Raw genomic sequence first — 18,962 nt, forward strand, 5'->3', positions numbered from 1 at the left:
TTATCTTCATGTAGGCTGTCGTTCTCATCTTCTTGTAATTACTCCAATCCTAGGTCACATGAACACATCAGCAGCTCTCTCACAGTCTCCCAAAGACACATACACCCGGTAGTGACTAATCACCCATCTGGAGCAGACATTCCCAGGTCTGGATGACAAAGCACCCATGCCCACAAATATAGGCTAATGCCCTTCTCAACAAAAGGCTTAGGCTGCATTACAGCAAACGGACAGGTCTAAAGGGAGGATAGGGGGGTGGCTTATGACCTGGCTCAGACAACCATGGACAGGGGAGGAAGCAAGTGACATCACAGATAAGGTTGATGTACTAAGGCTAGCTGCTAGTGGCTACATAGAGCTGACAAGTCTGTACGTGCAGTTGATTTCAATAGCAGCTCCCCGAGTCAAGGGCAGGGAGAGGGCAAAGCCCAAACAATATAATAAGCCAATTCCATGTAACCAAGCTTGTTTGTGAAGTGAAAAATCCGGTGTGGCTTACCCACAGGGCTTTGCTGAAACCCTCATGTCGCTAAATATTAGCATGTTACCAGTGGCAGGTGCTAGATATGCCCTATCAGAGCAGTCTGTTGGGTAGGGCTTATTCTCCAAATGCCTCAACCACTTTTCAAAACAATTTCCCTTGCAGAGGCTCGTTGCTGGCTGGCATGATCCAGGTAAGTCTCATAGTTGAGAGGGGGCCTGATGCAACCAAAGCCAGGTTCAGAATGTGGGATAAGGTTGGATCAGAGCCAGGAGCCATTAGCGAGCAGTGTGTCTGCACAACGGGCAGAACACAACATTTTCAAAAAGCGTAGAAAGACTTGAGCGGGGCTGTAGTGAAGAGTGCTTGGCAGCTGTTTCATTCAGGCCCTCTGATAACAACCCCCTGTCCAGATTGGCTACCGCAAACAGGGCAGGGGACCGTAAGGCAGCATGCATATAAATAACTTCTTTGAAAGTCTATACTGAGCTAAGCAAAAAAAAAGTGCTCTGGCATTCTCTCGTTTCTTTGCTGATGAACCCTCTTGTGGTTCAATGTGTGCTGCTGTAAAAAATGTAATGCAAATGCGTGCATTGAGATTAATGCCAATCTTGACAAAAGAGTATATGAGAGTAAAGTTAATAAGCAGAAAACACTTAAGCCATCGGTAAGGGCAAGCAGTATTAACAGACAAAGACCTAGCTAATCAGCTAATGGACCTTGCCATATCAATTATGGTACAGCGCAGTGGCGTCGCCTGGCCTGGGCATCCGGGGAATGTTTTTTCTGTAGCCCCAGACAATTCTCCCTCAATAATATAATAGATTAACCGTGCTTTACGTGAACCTCATCATGACACAAGAGAGGACGGCAGGCAACGGTGTTGTTAGCATCTGGTTAGCTAGATGCACTAACGGACATAAGGAGTTTGTTCCACAACCTGGAGGAGAGTCCTCTCCTCTCAGACTGAGAGACTCAGGTGAGCTAAAGGACTCTGAGTGTTTAGATAGTTAACTTTAGTCTAAGTTATCTCTGTGGGTCTCAAACGGTTTGGTCACAAATTATTCAAAAGATAATTTCCACGGCACACCTTCATATGATCATTATTGTTATAAAAAAAATAAGAGAATAAAGGAAAAACAGTTATGAAATACTATATGGCAGTAAAACAAGAATACAGTTTTGAAGGAGAGTGATTTGTAAAATATCCATAAAGAAAAAGTAAATCTGTTTACAGTTCTGTTTCATATGGGTGTTGAGAGATGTATCCATAGATCTCCTAATATTGCTCTCAAAGTGCACCAGATTGATGCTTTTAACTTCAAGATTTAAAAAAAAAAAATCTTCCAGGGGGAGCATGCCCCCGGACCCCCCTAGAGGAGGTGAGGTCCGCCCTCCACGAGCCTTAATTGTAACAGTCGCGGTTGTACCGTGTATGTGCGTGTGGGGAGTGTTGCAGTAAAAAATGCCACTTTAGCGCCGCCGCCACTTTGGGCTAAGCCCCGAATGTTTTCAGGTCCAGGCGACACCCCTGGTACAGCGCCTAACCAAACTTAGCATCACATATTGGCTCCAAAACACAGGGAAGAAGGGACAGTCTCAGTAGTCAGGAGATAACACCCTAGGAAAGGAATACTTTGTTTTTTTTATTTCAATCCTCACTGTGAATAAGCAAACAAGAGCATCAATTATGAGTGTAGGGAATGAAAACTAAGGGTTTTTATTAATTCTCTTTTACACTTAGTGCTAGGATATACCTACCGAACAAAGCATGCACAAGCCTTTTATTCCGTTTTGGGTTTTGCAAAAAATCGTATTATTAAAACTCTCATTTCAATGATGAAACTGTAACAAAAGCTGATTTAGAATACTGGTATGAAAATATCTGGCTTTGAGTGATGCCTGATCTTAACAATCACTCACAGATTTCAACTGGACTGTCCATACTGACCATTTGCAATCACCAAAAACATCAAACCTTTACATCTGTGACTGTGGCTCAGTCCCATGAAAAACCCATCACATCCACTACCGCCACGCTACGCTTACTGCGCACAAAACCCATTGCTATAATTGGCTCCGCTGCACCCTTTTCCCACCCTGGACAGGCCACCTGGCAAATGCAAAAACAAAACTCTGCAGTAACTGGAAGAAATCCAAACTCTGGTCATGTCTCAGTGACAATCAAGCATGACAAATGATTTCCAAACATCGCAAAGAAGTGAAAACATGTGGTCTGTTTCAATCAGTCGGGAGAGAAATAAGGGATGAAATAGAAAAAAAGAGAAGAGGTGAAACAAAAACATTGTTCATCATTGCTCGCTTCGGGAGGCTAAGGTTGATGGCACACCTCCAGATGACAACACACACTCCATCACCCTCACATAAACAGACAGAAAAGGTGCAGTTGTGAAGCAGATCTGTTGTTTCACAGCGACCGCGGTGAGGACCACAACCATGTCATTACCCCAGCCAGCGGAGAAGAGGAACCCCAGAGCCTGATAGACTCACGGGACTCGAGAGTCTGAACGAGAGTCGTTGTTTAACAATGAAGAATAAACAGAAAGCATGCGGGGAAGAGTTAGCCTGTGAATGTGTATCAAAGTGCGACTGAATGAAGTGTGTGTGTATGGGAGGCGTCTGCTATCAAACCACAGCTGTAGTTTGAGCAAGCACAGTGGAGATGTTTGTCATACCAGAACAAGGAGCATGTCTGGACCAGGACTTGACGGACAGGATCGTAACATTTCCGCGCCGTGTTATGCACCTCGCGTGAAGTCAAAACTCACAGACATTTCAAGGATTTGTACGGCAAAGTTAGGTTTGGAAACGGTATCATTTCCTTTTTGGAGGGATTGCATAACACGGCATAAAACCGGAGCCTCTCTGCGGGGAAACTTTGGCGCTGTTCCGACTTTGTTCTAATCTGTCAAAATGACAGACTGCTTTCAGATTTTTCCGTCATTGTTAAAAAAAACGCCATAGACGGAAAATATTCGGTTAACGCGACCTCTGGTATGGACTGTGATGAATGCTATAGGGGCCCTAAGGCTCTCTGAAGGAAAACACACTGCTCTCCCTCTTCAACAGAATACACTCAAAGACCAAGTAACAAACCCATGATTTGAGGGAATGGGTGGCTTAAGGCCACTCATTAATATAAAAACAGAAAAGTAAATCACCAACGGGAGTGAAGGGCAGGAGGGGGTGTTGTTTATGGGAAAAAGTGCAATTTATAAACTAAGTAACTAATTATCACCAGCAAGAGACAATAGAAACACCCAATCAGTCATAATTGTTTCTCAGTGTGACATGACTGCAGATAGAGGAAAACTATAATTGATATTCTGAACTGACTTTTGTTAATTAAAGCACTGATTATCTGCTAAACAGACTTCGACAACCAGAGGCGCAGCACTGCCCTTTGGAAAAGGCCCTTGCATAGCGTTTAACTAAATTCCTCTGAGGCCAATGTTTTTGGCAGCGCTGTTGTCGGGGGATCAGGGCGTTCAATGATATGTAAACAAACACAAAAATGGGCGAGTGGTTTGCACACGAGACAATCCCTAAACCAAGCATTTGTGTTTGTTTTCTCTAAAAAAAGGCCAAGCTTTATTAATTGATAGAGCCTGGGAGGGACAGAGGATGTGAGCGGAAAGAGGCTGCAGGAGCAGTTTGTGTACCATTGTGATTGTATCCCTCTCTGCTCTTGGGGAAAGATGATGCCAAAACATTACACCAACAAATATATATAGAAGAAAACCCTATCGCAACAAAAATAAGCCTACAAAAATGATCTAAATCCTCATGTAGGAAAGGTTTACAGAAAGGAACTGCCCTGTAATTACCGAAGCATATCTGTGGACTGAAGGGTTTGTGGATTAGAAAGGCTGGACACTGAACAAAAGGGGACCTTGGCTTACAGAGAGCCTGGACTGGGCATATAGGGGAGCTGGTTGAGGACAGCACACTTAATGGAAGTGACAGTCAGCAGATACTCGCCAGACCCCTCCAACCGCAATCGCTCCCGCCGCCTTCTTCTCTGGCGGCCCGGAAAAGAAAAGGGGGAAAAAAACCAGACCGTTTCCCCCACATCTACAGATGACATACAATGCACCCTAACATACCAGGAGAAGAGAGAGCGAGGGGAGGGGAGGTGATGGGTGGAGTAAGGGGGGGGGGGGGAGAGAAAAGACAGTGAGTGCTGCCAGGGCCTACTTTTAGATAGCGTGGTTATCAGGGAGCAAAGGAGAGCGGGAGAAACAAAGAGGAAGTTTACTGGAGTTGTTTTATCTGGAAAAGCATTAAACTGAGAGGCACACAGGGGACGAGACAGAGTCAAGAGAAAGACCATTCACAGGAAAGGGAGAAACTGTCCAAAGTCAGGCAACCTTCAGAAGCGTCCTGACACAGACACACACGCACACGCATTGCCCTTGGCTGAAAGTCATCCTTGGTTCATGGTTGCTGGCTTTGATAGGAGCCCAGGCCCTGGAACGAGTTACTAACGACACAGAAAGCCGCTCGTCGGGCGATTGGTGCAGCTTGATATTCAGCGAGAGAGACTGTCACTGGGATGGAAACTGAATGCGGCCTTTGATAAAACACTCAAAGAGGGATAAAAACAGAATAGGAAGTGGGCAGCCCATTAGGCCTCGATAGAAAGAAGGGGAAATACACAGGGCCAGACGACGGGGATCCAAGGTAAATCCGCGCCTCTGTGTGTTGTCCTTGACCCCGTCGGATAGGGCAGAGGCTTGCAGTGAGAAAGAGAGTTGGGCACACTGCCCCCCAGGTGTGGGCTGGAGAGAGATCAGAGGGATGTCGGTGAGTGGACCCCCTCCCACTGGCAGCACCAAGGCAGGCTGCAGGAGCCCACTAATAAGAGAACTTAGCCGCTGACCTCTCTCTTTTAATGAGATCCATGCCTTTGATTTCTCTAGCCGCCTGGAGGGAGAGAGAGAGAGAGAGAGAGAGTGCATCTAGCTAACCAGATGCTAACAACACGGTCCCTGCTAGCACCGGTCCCTCTCTCCCTCTATCACACTAAATGTGCTGACACACACACACACACACACACACACACACACACACACACACACACACACACACACACACACACACACACACACACACACACACACACACACACACACACACACACACACACACACACACACACACACACACACACACACACACCACACACACACACACACACACACACACACACACACACACACACACACACACACACACACACACACACACACACACACACACACACACACACACACACACACACACACACACACACACACACACACACACACACACACACACACACACACACACACACACACTAACCCTTACCCTAATCCTAACCAAGTCTTCACCCTAAAATGAATGATTCCCCTTATGGGGACCTCCAATTTTCCATAAGGGAGGCGAGTCCCCACACGTGACTGTGTAAACAGATTTAGGTCCCCAGAAGTATAGTAATGCTAGGCCACACATACACACACCAACTGTAGATGGACACTTTCACATCCACACTCTGCTGTACACACAGACACACGAGATGTACACTGTTAAAATAATGAGCGTTCTCTAATCCACATTTTCTAAGGGCTCTCATGCGTGTACATGCATGCACAGGGGAGGTGGATACACGACGATGGACTAGATCCTAGAACAAGCGCTGCCTAAGCTAACTAAAGCAAACTGATCACACACACACAGACAGATCCACACAGACGTAAGCTTAGCCCCAGCTCAAGGACACAACACCCACCTTGTTAAAAGAAGGCCGAGGGAAGTGCAGGTGAGATTAAATCCAGACATGCTTGCTCACAGATAGAATTGAATTATTGATCAGCCAACAGATTGTGTTATGAGGAATTCATGGATTTACGCCCAGGCCCCTTAGGCTGAAAGAAATGCTGTGTGTGGACTCACTGTACATTTGTGTATCTGGGTGCACTGCATGTGTCTATGTACTGGGAAAGCAGGTTGTACTGGTGGAAGTTCAAATAATTTTTCTGTTGGTGGAGTGGACAGTGTGAGCTCATGCAGACAAGACACAGCAAACAGAGAATCGATGCATACAGAAGGAAGGCCTCACCCTCGCTGCGCTGAGAGCGAATTAACTGCTCACACACTGAGTGGCTTTTCACTGGCACTCAGGCATCAGCGCAATCCTCAGCTCTTAATACTACCAATGGGCAGAGAGGAAATGGGATTTTTATTCGTCTGAGCTCCACGGGTGGTCTGCTGCCGCTAATAATGCATTAAAATCCAGGGTCTCGCCAAGCTTGGGTTCTGTTACTAACATCAACATCAGGTGCGTGATGCCATCAGACAAAGGTAGGACTATATTCTGTCATGAGGCTGTGGCACCAGAAAGCCCACTTTAACGCAGACAACACTTCCTTAATGGTCAACCACAGCATGAGGAACTCGCCAGCGTGACTGAGGCTGCGGCCCCACGAGGACGAATTCGGTCGTTTGCGTTACTGTTTAGTGTCATATAGACCGTTCGGCCACACGAGGACGACCGAATATGGCACTAAACGACTGAGGAAACGACAACGGGTCCCAAGGTGGATAGAAATGCATACGCCACTCTCTGGGGGGTCAAACAGCTCCGTGTGTGCGCCCTATACGGACATTTTCAGATCACTGATAGTGATTGCGCAATAGCCCCGCCTCTCCCCACCTCTTCTGCTCACCTCCGCTTACCCCGCGCCAGTGCTGAAGTGTTTCGCCACCAACACCAACAACAATGGCGGATCGCAGAGTTGCTATCGTGCTCCGGACGCTATTGACCATGCTACAGTTGTTTGTGCAACATCTACAGCAATAATGATGAGGGAGGCAATAGCCCCGCCTCTCCCCACCTCTGCTGCTCACCCCCACGTCAAAGTAAACTGCACCCTGAATTCAGATTATTTATCTTTCTCTCGCGAGTGAAGTCTAATCTGACAGGACGGAGACACGCAGCTCTGCTCACCTGCAGCTCCTCCCGCTGCAGCAAAACACACACTTCAAGTCAGATCATCACCCTTAGCTATTTTAATTACCTCTCAAACTCCCTAAACTAGTTATAAATATGTTTATTTTTACAGTCGGCCGGGTCACTGATTACTGGATCAGCTGCTGCATGAGACAGACACTGGCGCTGTCCGAAGAGAGGGAGGAAAAAGAGAGGCTCCGTGTATTTTATCATTATATTATATAGAGTCGTTATTCATTTGTTTTAAAGCTCAATAAATAACAAAGAAGACCTTTGACCGGCACTTTTATAATTGTGTCAACTTTAATACACGCTGACTGGCGAAAAACTCTGCCCGGTTCCCTCGGCCCCCACCGCGGAGAATAAACAGAAGGGCAACCATGACAACCATGCTTCTTCGCTGCTTTTGTGGAGGAAGTTACAGCGCCACGTAGAGGCTCCTGCATATGTACTGCAGCTTCTCCAGCGGTTGGAGCTAAACGGAGCGGTCTCGTGTGGGCAGACACTATCCGGATAATTATTGCATGTGGACGGAAGCAGTTTGCGATTGCGTTTGCGTTAATCCTATGCGTTTAGCCGTTTTCGTCCTCGTGGGGCCGCAGCCTCAATGTTTTGCACAGCATATTTTTTTCAAAGGCTTAACCTAGTTCTTGAAAAAATAAAAAAAATAAAATCAAGCCTGAAGCCAGGTCAGGCTGCTCTATACTTGAGCTTTATGGACACATCTCCATGATTAGTGTCTTTAAAGCGAACAACATAAAAACAGTCACATCAGTATTGTCACACGCAGAGCCACAACTTCCATATTTCATGAATACTGTGACCAGAACGTATAGGTGTGGCCTGGCCAAACAAATATCATGCAGATTTAGATTAAATACTAAATCACTTTAATCTGGTCCAATCAGATTTCACTTACAGAAAAAAAGACACTTCATCACATGGATTTACACCATATTTGTATCCAGTAGGACTTGTTTTGTTTATATCCTTTGAGCAGAACAGATGTGTAGTTTTAGCACGCTGCTCAAGGGGGATAATGTTTTATTTTCAAGTCGGATGGTGGGAGAGACACATAAAGAACCCGATGGGACCAAGATGTGAGTACATTTTTTCCATCACCCAAAGAGCAGACCGAATCCATATGACTAATTAAACAACAGACACAAAGGAATGCGTGATGACATCCTGACGGCAGACAAAAACAGGGACTGGAAGTGAAACAGAACAGATCCCAGTTAAAAATAAAAACACTGGCTAAGGGAGGCGGAGAGAGGCATGTCAGTGGAAGTGACTGAACATTTCAACAGGGAGGACTACAGAGAGACTGTAATGGAGGTCTGGAGTGGTGGATAAATGGCTACTCTGGTCTGGTCATGCCACCATTCGACGGCGGTCCCCTAGTCAACAAGCAGCGCCACATTGACATGGCCTCTTAGACCCCACTTTGCTTCAATCTGTTGTTGGAAAGCTCCTCCATATCAATGGAAAGAGGATGAAAGTAGAAGGGGAAATGTTCTCCTAGTGAGACTTGTGTGTTTTGGGGATCCAATTTGGCAGCCTGTTTTCTGTAAACATTGCAACTGCAGCTTGTTTTCATAGACGGACTAGCGAGCAGCATTAAGCTGTTCACAGTGTGGGGAGGAGAGAGAGACAAGGTCTTGGTAATAAGGTTCTCTAACCTCAGCAGCAGATCTACTCGGGCTAATGACTGTAATTAAAGAGCCAAGCTCCACAGAGGGATCACTGACGTGGGATCAGCCCAGACAGGACGTAGAATAGACGCAGCAACAGAAGAAGGGAGCGACCACAGGGCTGAGTTTCAAAACTTACAGGCTGTACAAATGGGAAGTCAAGTGGTAGGCTCGCATGTGTTATGCAGGCCTGTAAATATTTAGGCATTCTTACAGGGGCATGTGGCTGCAACTCTGATGTCATGTCTTCTAGGCCTGTCATTTGCTTTAGTTAGAGGCTGGAAACCAAGTGCGGCAGAGCAACTGTAAACACAGATCTGTGAAAACAGGAACACTGTGAAACAAGAGTGTCACAGGACAAAAATGTACCGTGCATGACCATCACATGTCTGACTCACTGTATACAGATTAGTGAAGAGAAGGGAGAAGATAGAAAAATGCAGATACCATGTCTACGTGATTTGCAGACACCAGCATAAAATATATCGGACAACTTCCTTTGGCGCATATAAAGTTGAGAGGGGGAAACCAAAACTGGGCAGCTTTGAATGAGTCAGTGAGGAATATGCATGTCATCACGGCTGCGTGAATAGGAGAGTAAGGCTGGGGGGCAAGCGCAGACACCCAAGACATAGAGTTATGATGACACCTCCACAGATCTGCATTTAAGAAGACAGCCCCAAAACCCCAGGCAGGTTTGAAGCACCAGGATTAATATCCACCTAGACTAAAGACACACTGAGTAAGGAAAGACAAAAAAAATGTAGTTGTACAATAAAAAAGGATTCAACAGAAGTTATGGAGGGCAGGACAATGGTTACAGAGAGACTCTGTTCTGCTGATAAAGGCTTCACAGATAGAGACGTAAGTATAAACAGGAAGTTATAAAACACAAGAGCATTGGATACTTCCACATTGCTCCAGCACAGGGGTCATGGTTGGCTTATCGGGCAGAGCTAACATTCCTGTCAGAGCACGACCAAGGCAGGGAGGTGTAAAATACAAGTCTGTGTCTAGTCTGCTACAATGCCCCAACTAAACAAGGTCAATGCCAAAGTAGAAACCTGACTCATACTAATGCCCTTATGTCTGCTCTCCAAATAATTATGCAACCAAATGTCACAAAGCTCACCTCTACGCTTTTTTTCAGTGTTTTAAAAAAATATTTTCTGTTAATGTCTATTTTTGCTGCTTTTATTGCAGATTTCCTTCGTTTTTTGCTTATAATCTACTTGCCTTTTTCCCTGCTACATCCCCATGGGGATCAATAAAGAAACCTCTCAAACTTAAAACAACACTGTTATCTTAGGAAATCCCACCTCAGACATTAGCAACCACACATTTTAGCAACCGGTGGTCACTACAAAATGTCAGCCTATAAGGTTGCCAGCGTTATTACTGCTGCCACAGTAAAATGGGAGTTTACAGATGAGAAGCAACGGAGCCAGTGGCATTTAACTAGATTCTCAGGAACTTTTACAATGGCTGTATGAACAGATTTTAATAGGTCCCTCCTGGATCATAGGCTACTGAAAGGCCACAATACCCTCCTCATTTAACAGAGGCAAGGACACTGACATAGAAATGATTAAATTTAATAATACCATTTCATTATAGAGTGTATAAAAAGGCAGACAGCCTTTCTAAGAAGTATAGAATAGATACATATTTTATGTAAGCGGAATGAGAAACATCTTGAACAGGTGAACTCTCTGCTCCATGCTTACATTTCATTAATCAAGCATGTGATCTCATTTTAAAGACATAATCACCAAAAGCAATTGAGTGCAAAATAGTGTTCAATGGCAAGCACAGGTATGGCGTAATGAAAAAAATCTCATATTTTCCCAGCAAAACCTTCCCCGACTTTAAACTGTGATCGAAAAAGACAAGCAAGAGATAGACACCCTACCTCCAGCAGTGCTGCCCCCCCCCATGTCCATGTCCATTTCCAGCTGCCAGTTGGTTTCAGATGCCAGCGATAATAAGGACAGCATATGTGTTCTCAAGATCTAATGTTGCTATTTCTATTTTAGAGCACTTTCTGCCTACACAATTTATATTATAAGAGGTGCCAGATTTCACCCCACTTAAAATTGTAAATAAGGCACTCTTAATGCACAAATACCTGGCAGGTCAACTATAATTTTCTTATTTAAATGTGTGAAAGAACATAAATAGCAGTTGCTTGTAATATGGAAATTAAAGTGGTAAATATTGTAATTCTTTTCTAATCAGATGTTCACGCCAAACGAAGGGCTGTTTCTGGTTGAGACACACTGAAGCTTATACGTTTTAAAAGCACCATCTATTTAAAACAAGGTTGTTCAGAGTCAAAATCGTGCAATTGAGTTACTTCCTATATCAATGAGGATCATTCATCTCTTCTATGAAGTTACACTTTAACAGAGCATCCCTCCATGTCTTCCACAGTTTCCACCTTCCCCCTTAGCTCTCTCAGGTTGGTGTGACCTTCATCTCCAGCTGCCGACAGCGCACTGACCCGTCATGCATCTGTCACCCGCCAGTCTGGCTGAGGCTCATTTTCAGTACTACATTAATCGCTCAGCGTGCATAAAAAAAGAAAAAAAAAGAAGAAGAAAAAGAGTGCCAATACTCGATAGCAACTACCATATTAACATAAACCAGCTGGAAGTCATATTAGCTGTAAAGCAGAGGTGATAATTAAAAATGATCTTGGCAGAAGTTAATTGGTCAGTTTGAGGATTAACTGAGAAATTACTTGAATAAAAATGAATTGCACCCTAGGATTAAATAACACTCAACATGGAGCGACGCTCAGTTAGGAACAAAAAGTGCAGTGAAAATGCATTACAGGTGGAATAAGTGGTTCCACAGTTTCCATTATTTCTCAGGTACAATAAGCCTAAATCCATTTCAAACCAAAATCTCTTTGAGAAAGATATATCAGCAGAACGCTGCCAAATCCTACACAGGCACCCTCAATTTGCACAGAAATGAAGCGTTGACTCATCTTCGATATGTTAAAGTCTGCGAGATCTGTGAATCGTCCTTACATCGTGAGCTGGACCGTAGCGTTACACTGATTGAAGCAGGCACGACCAACTTCCCTCTGAAGTGATTAAGTGGATAGCATTTTGATAGCAATACGTGCCAGACTCAATTACCAAAGCAACACATACATTAGCTTGCTGCTCTCTTTTCTGCTGCCAATACAAGCTTTGAGAAGAAAGCATCGGACTGAGATCTCCCAGGATAGGAAATCAAGGTGACCGTTCACTCATCATTGCTGATTCGTTTTCAGATACCTGCCCGTGTGCTGCCTGGCTGGCTGGATGTGAACTTATGCCTTTGTCCAGAGCTGGTTGACAGGCCTTCAGTGAGCAGGTAGCATCACAAGCCTCTGTGGTACTGTGTGTCAGCCTGTCAGCTCAGCTGCCATGGGGAAGTGGGTGAGGCAAACCGAGGCAGATGTGTGTATTGTGATCCATCACCAGTGGTTAGTCCTCAGCTATGCAACCTCATGTCTGCTGACAGTCATCCCCACACAACATGCCTGCATGATCTCCCTTGTACTGAATACAAGGGAGATCTCTTTGTATACAAGCTGCCTTCCTCTCAAAACCTCACATCACTTCAACTGTTTCCCTTTCTCTTTTAAAATAAATATTAGGTTGTCGACCTTCTCTGGCAAGACATCCTGCCCACAACCTCTCAACCAAGCAATTAAAGCAGCTGCCTCCCTACGTGAATCATTTATCTCTTTCATGAGTGTGAACATGTTTACAATATTCATCATGTTCCTCTTACTCACGCTCCGAGCACCGAGAGTGTAGGGAAAAGTCACAACGGTTAAAAAGGTAGAAGTGAGGGCAGCTGCGGGGAAAACTCAGCACGAGGTGGCGGCGGAGTGGAGAAGAATGTAAGCCACGATAGATAGAGGGCTTGGTGTGGTCTGTCAGTGACATGAGATGAAAGACTGTGTGTGGGTTGAGAACATTTCACTGTTGTTTTTAAAGGAGGCAAAAGTACACCCTTCTGAGGAACTTGACCATAATAATAAAGTGCTTCGAAGCCTGTGGACAAACCAGGTTAAACTGTGGATTGCAGTGGATTTAAAGCTTCATAACTTGGTGGGTTGGCCATGGCGGCCTTCCAAAGAGCCTGTCCACATAGCTGGCTGCTGGGAGAGTTAGCATGAGAATTGGCATGATCACAACTAGCAAGACTGTCATACATTGTCCTGTTATCACAGATCTCAAATACACAGAAGGGGAGAAGTGTGGCGAGGGTTTGGTGTGTGAAGTACAAACAAAGCCACTTTGGAGCAAGATGGCCGGGTAAAGAAAGGGAAGTTGTTGAAGGGAAGGTTTGGGACCAGGCCAAGGAGTCCAAGGGCAAGGGTGGCAGCTGTACAACCCGGCGGGAATAAGATCAGAAATCCACCTCACCATGACGTCCCTTCATCATTGTATAATCCTCAAGACATGAAAAGACAAGCCTATCTCCTATCTGAAGGAAATCTCTATTCCCCAGATTCTTTAGCCGTCTAATGCCTAGCTGACACGCCCTTTATGCATCTGCACAGACTCCTCTGAAGCCTGTGTACTTTAGATAAGCTAGAGGTACAAGGTAATGCATATGGGTCTTTCTCATGCACGCGACACCTATTTTATGAGCAAATGGTTTACAAAATCCAATCCACAGTGGGGTCATGTTGGTCAAACAATGACTTCCAGTCAGCTAATCAAAGCGAAACCATCTCTTACAGATAGCAGTATGCTTATGAGAAAATATTGTGTTTTTAGTAGGAAGACAAGAAGAAAGGAGATTAACTAGCAATATAAGTTTGTTTAATGCTGTTTGTCAGCTTGCAGGCTGCAGACAGGAGGCATGGGCTTTCCCTTGCGTACGAGGATTATGGTTTTATTTTCAAAATGAAAATGACAGAAGTCAGTAATCCAAGGCAAAGGAAACAAAAGAGAGTTCAAATTCATTTGACCTCAAAAATATTACAGCGCTCGCTTAAATGCGGCACATGGTTCCAGGAGAAGACGTGGTTTAAACTATCAGAGAAAAGTGTGCAATACTAAAACAGGACACAATGAACTTTTTTCAACCAAAACATGTGGCAGCTTAACAGCTAAATGCTCACTACACTCTGTTTCACAGTTGATCAGAGGCTATTTTACTGGATCCAAGAATAGCTGGAGTGTATCTCACCAAAAAGTTTCATTTCTAGAGGCAGCAGCCTATAACCAAAACAAAGTTTACAGAGAATCGCCTGCCTTGTTTGTCATTTTCTGTTTTCTTTGTACAGCAAAGTAGTTTGCACTCAGCTTTTGGGATTGTTTTGCAGGATATTGAAACACTAACATGACCTGAATGAGATATGTCTCCTATTCACTTGCATTCAAAGTGCATGATGAAGAAGTGTGGTAAGCTTGTCTTCTTCACCCTTGCAGGTAGCAGGAGAAAGCATTTATCACCACTCTCCTGTGCGCAGATAAGGTGTCTATTTATTCAGAGTGGAAGAGATAAACTGTGAATGAAGCATTGTTGAGTAAAGAGAGAGAGAAAGAACAAGGAAAGAGAGATATGGTGGAAAGAGGGAACAGACAAGGAAGCAGCTTGGTTTTCAATTGCCTGTGTGTGTCCATGTGAGCAGATGGCATCTATTGGAAAACCTTACTTGCTCAGTTGGTAGACTTGACCCCTTGCTATAACGCCCTTCCAGCCATCACGTCTACCACCAGCCTTTGCTGCCTCCACGTGCACTGCACTAATCCATTCCCACTATAAGACTGCTTGCATAATGTTATCTAATGAAATTAATCCCTAAGAGACAGAGCATCCGATGTACAGTAGGTCTTTGCACGTGGGGCGGAAGAATGCATGGCCTGCCAACATAAAAGGGCGATTTATAGAGACAACAAGGCAGTACAGTGGTCTAAAGAGGGCCGCGCCAGGGACTGAGAGATACAGACTGACAGAACTGCACAGGAGATTCAACAGGACATGAATAGTGCTTCTGTGTCCCTGTTCTCCATCAGAAAGAGAGGGGAAAGAAACACAAACAAAAGGCAATGCTCTCTGTTGCTTGAGTCCTCTCAGCTGTTGATGTACAGCCTACTGTCCAGAGGTGAGGAACACAGTCCACATGCCCGTTCCTCACTTAAATTGCCTGTGTTCAGGGACAGAAGGCCCCTTGTGAGTTGACTGGGCAGATGTTGTGGCTGAGATGAAATGGTTTAGGGTAGAGCATGTCTGCCAGGAGGTTCTTAGTTGTTGTTGTTGTTGTTGTTTTTAATCTCCAAACACACAGCTGTTGAGTTTACCAGAAGAGCAACTTTGCACCCAGACATGACAAGCGTTTCGACAATTCCTGCACACAAAACTGAAGTACACATTATTTTATCTTTTTAAACAACTGTTTTCAACGCATTTTATTCATTTACAAGAAGCACATGTGTTTTCAATGGACATATGTAGGAATACTTCAGTGTGGCACGGTGTATAAAACAGTACCGTGTAAAGAGCAGCGTGTTTACCCCTCCATGCCATATCCATAGGGCGTATCATAAGCTATCAAAACTTAGTGTTGAATACACCCGAGTTAGAAATATTATGCTTAAATGTCGACTCCCGACCCCACTTAGCTGCGAAACACAAGCTTCCCCTGAACTCACCTTGGTGGAGAAGCAGCGGAGAGAGTTGCACAGACGCGAAAAGTCCCGATACTGTCAAACCCTTCGGAGAAAGAGTAAAAAAAAAAAAGGAAATAAGTCCTTGACCAAGTTCACATTTTACTCTCCCCACACGTCATGTGAGGGTTTTTAAAAAAGGCACTATTCCGTAGAAAACACAGGTTACTTGTTTGAACGACTCCCGTTGAAAGGCGACCCGAGCAACTCTTCAACAAAAGGCTCTCTTGGTAGAATATCAGGGACTTTCTCCACGCCCAGGTGCCGAGTCACATGGTAATTTCCAGGTGTGTGTGTGTGTGTGTGTGAGGATCCGTGGCTTCAGTTATCAGGAACACACCTGTGGGATCCGCTCACGCGTTCGCCTTGACTGTCATCGCGTTTGAGGAAACCGGGAGGTTGTACGGAGGGAGGAGAGGAAAAGGGAGTGAAAGGGAGGGGAGGGAGAGAGAGAAGCGCGCACAGTAGGAGAGCCGAAGCGACCGGCTAGGGGAAGAAATATTCCCCTCCCACTCCACACTCACCGAGCCACTGTGTGTGTGCGTGGGGAGACAGGGAGCGAGGAGAGCGAAACAAGTTGTGTCGTCTATTCGCCGACACACCGAAATATTCCCTCGGGCGGTGGGAGCGGTGTGGCAGCCCCGCGCTGTGGGTCTGTGGGGGTGGCTCCCCTAATATCACGAGGACATGTGCAAAAGTAGGTTAATGGTTTTAGTTTCACTGAGGTTCCCGCCCTGTCGGATTATTCTTAGCACAGTTACATAATTCTGTCAAGTCATACCATAAAAATACGTGTTTTTTTTGGAAAACTTAAATGGCCAAAAAACAAATGTAATGATCAATGATACAGAATGCTTTGGTGTTATTTGCAGATACTTTTGAAATATAAGCTGATGATGATACCTTTGTGAACAAAACAACACAACATGTATTGTCCCCATAACAGACAGTTGTAAGCTACTTGTCCCCGGGCGCCGTACATAATGGCAGCCCTCTGCTCCTGGATGGGTCAAATGCAGAGAACCCGTTTCGTACTAGTACGTAATGACAATAAATTCAATCTTCTTCTTCTTCTTCTACTTCTTCTTCTTATTCTTCTTCTCGTCAAAGTATGAAAAACCATTTCATTATGTTTAATTTAACAAACAATGGCTCAGTTGTGTTTCAGTAAAAATGTCCCATGAAGCTAAACCATGGCAGTGAGCAAGCAACTGAAGCAGCTAAATGTAATTAAGCCATTATCCTTTTGTATTATTATTTATAACTAATTGATGTTTGATAACATTATTTTTTTCACTTTTGATGGAAAATTGAATAGTTTTAAGGACATTAAATCTAAAGAATAACCAGTTTAAATATTTTCTGCATCGTGCTAATTCAGAGACAAGTATTCAGTTTACTCAGCACTATCAACAGACTTCATGGACAGCTTTACCAAATGTGGCTTCTGGAGGGAAATAATTCCCAGTGACGGAGAGGTCTGTCATTTATCCAGAGAACGCCACGTTGCTGCTGAGTTTTTAAAATGTCATTTTTGATCCTTTGAGAATCCAAAACAAGCAGAAGCCTCAGCTGCAGGAAGCTATCTTTAAACTCATTGAACACAAAACCCAACTGCATCAAAGGTTAGGTTCTAGGTTTAATTTGTGTAGGTCTCCAAAAGCCCACTTAAGAACAATCATTGCAAATTATCATTACAAATATTCTCTATTTCAGTTGCTTAATGTAATGATGGAAATCGCAGTTTCCCTGTCCTACAAACAGCTTAACAAACCCTAAAAAAGTACATTGATATTGCACGTGAATGAAACATAATTGGGGACAGTTCTTAGTTTAAAAATATTTTTAAGAGGAAACACTTGTCATTTATTTATATTTCAGAGAGCCACATTTCACTACGTCCTTAAAAGCATCGTGTTAATAGTGATTACAACTATCTTGTATCTCCAGTATCTTGGATGCTGAATCGTTAATCACTAGCAGTATCATTTTGATGCTCTTCACTCAAGGTTCAAGGTTCTTTATTTGTCATACGAACATAGCTACAGAGTAGTTATGTCGATGAAGATCTTAGCTCACAGGCTTCTCCAACAGGTCAACACAATAATACAGAAAAACAGAAAAATATAGTGCAAGTAAATATTAAAAAGTACATACAAAAAGAAATATTGTTTAAAAAAAGGGAAATAGTGAAATAAGAGTATATGCAAGCTGAATTTCAGAAAATCCAACAATCTTTCATTGCTGCTTGATTCTGTAACAAGCTTTGATTCAGCCATATGTTTAAGTCCTTTATGTAGGAAATGCACAGATTTTTGATTCATTCATGCAGCATGGGGCCACAAGTTCCTCTGATTTCAGATATGGGCCATATGTGTGTAAGTACCACTCAAGCGTGATTGGCTCAATCATCACCCAAGAGGTTACATGAATAGCTTATTTCTGTCTTTGAGCCTAATATCATGAAACACTGCAATTTGGCAGTGGGCTTCGTGGCTCTGTGTCATGCCTTGTTGTGTGGCTGGGGTGTGAGTTTTGTGAGTGATTTATGGGCATGTAAATGAGGCTGTCTGTTTGGGGAGATGTGCTGCTTTTGCCCATTGGGCCCTGGAGCGAGGACTGGGGAATGCGTGGGTGTGAGTCAGTCCCTATCTGCTGACACAGGCACGAAGCTGGCAGAGATTCACAGAGCAAGATGGGGAGATGGCCTTCACAGGTCCTCACGTTGACTGATGAGATCAAGGCGAAACTAGGCCACGCCAGACAAGTGTCGGGCAAACAGACACTCTGAGAGAGAGTCAGAGAGACAAACACTTCCCCAATCACAAACAGAGCTGGGAGAGTGGAAAGTGGCGGGCTACAGGCAAGTTGTTTTGGGTCTGAGTTCAATATGTCCAAACCTGTTTGTCTAAAGAGTAATGCTGAGTCGTGAACGTGCTAGCCCAGGGGATGTCAGGAGGTAGCCAGGCCGAGTCAAAGCTCTTTAAAGTGGAAAAGAAATGCACTTTGTTCTATTAGATTGCCTGAATGTGATGACATTTTGATCAATGTGCCTATACCTTCCTGCAGCTTGCCGTTTATGTAGC

At 44.3% G+C, this 18,962-nt stretch overlaps 1 protein-coding gene across 2 annotated transcripts in view; it reads right to left on the reverse strand.

The window, feature by feature from the left end:
* plxnb2b (plexin b2b) overlaps positions 1-16,501 on the reverse strand; it is a 123,974-nt gene extending 107,473 nt beyond the window's left edge. The window contains exons 1-2 of one of the 2 annotated variants that reach the window (XM_071203565.1): positions 16,217-16,501; positions 15,862-15,922 (exon numbers count right to left, since the gene is read on the reverse strand). The gene's annotated coding sequence lies outside the window, so the exon portion shown is untranslated. Of the gene's footprint in view, positions 1-15,861; positions 15,923-16,045 lie in introns of both variants that reach the window. The other variant, XM_034084681.1, reaches the window with a different exon arrangement.
* Between the last annotated feature and the right edge of the window lie 2,461 nt (positions 16,502-18,962).

This window comes from Pseudochaenichthys georgianus, chromosome 6, assembly GCF_902827115.2.
Source record: "Pseudochaenichthys georgianus chromosome 6, fPseGeo1.2, whole genome shotgun sequence".
Taxonomy (NCBI): domain Eukaryota; kingdom Metazoa; phylum Chordata; class Actinopteri; order Perciformes; family Channichthyidae; genus Pseudochaenichthys; species Pseudochaenichthys georgianus.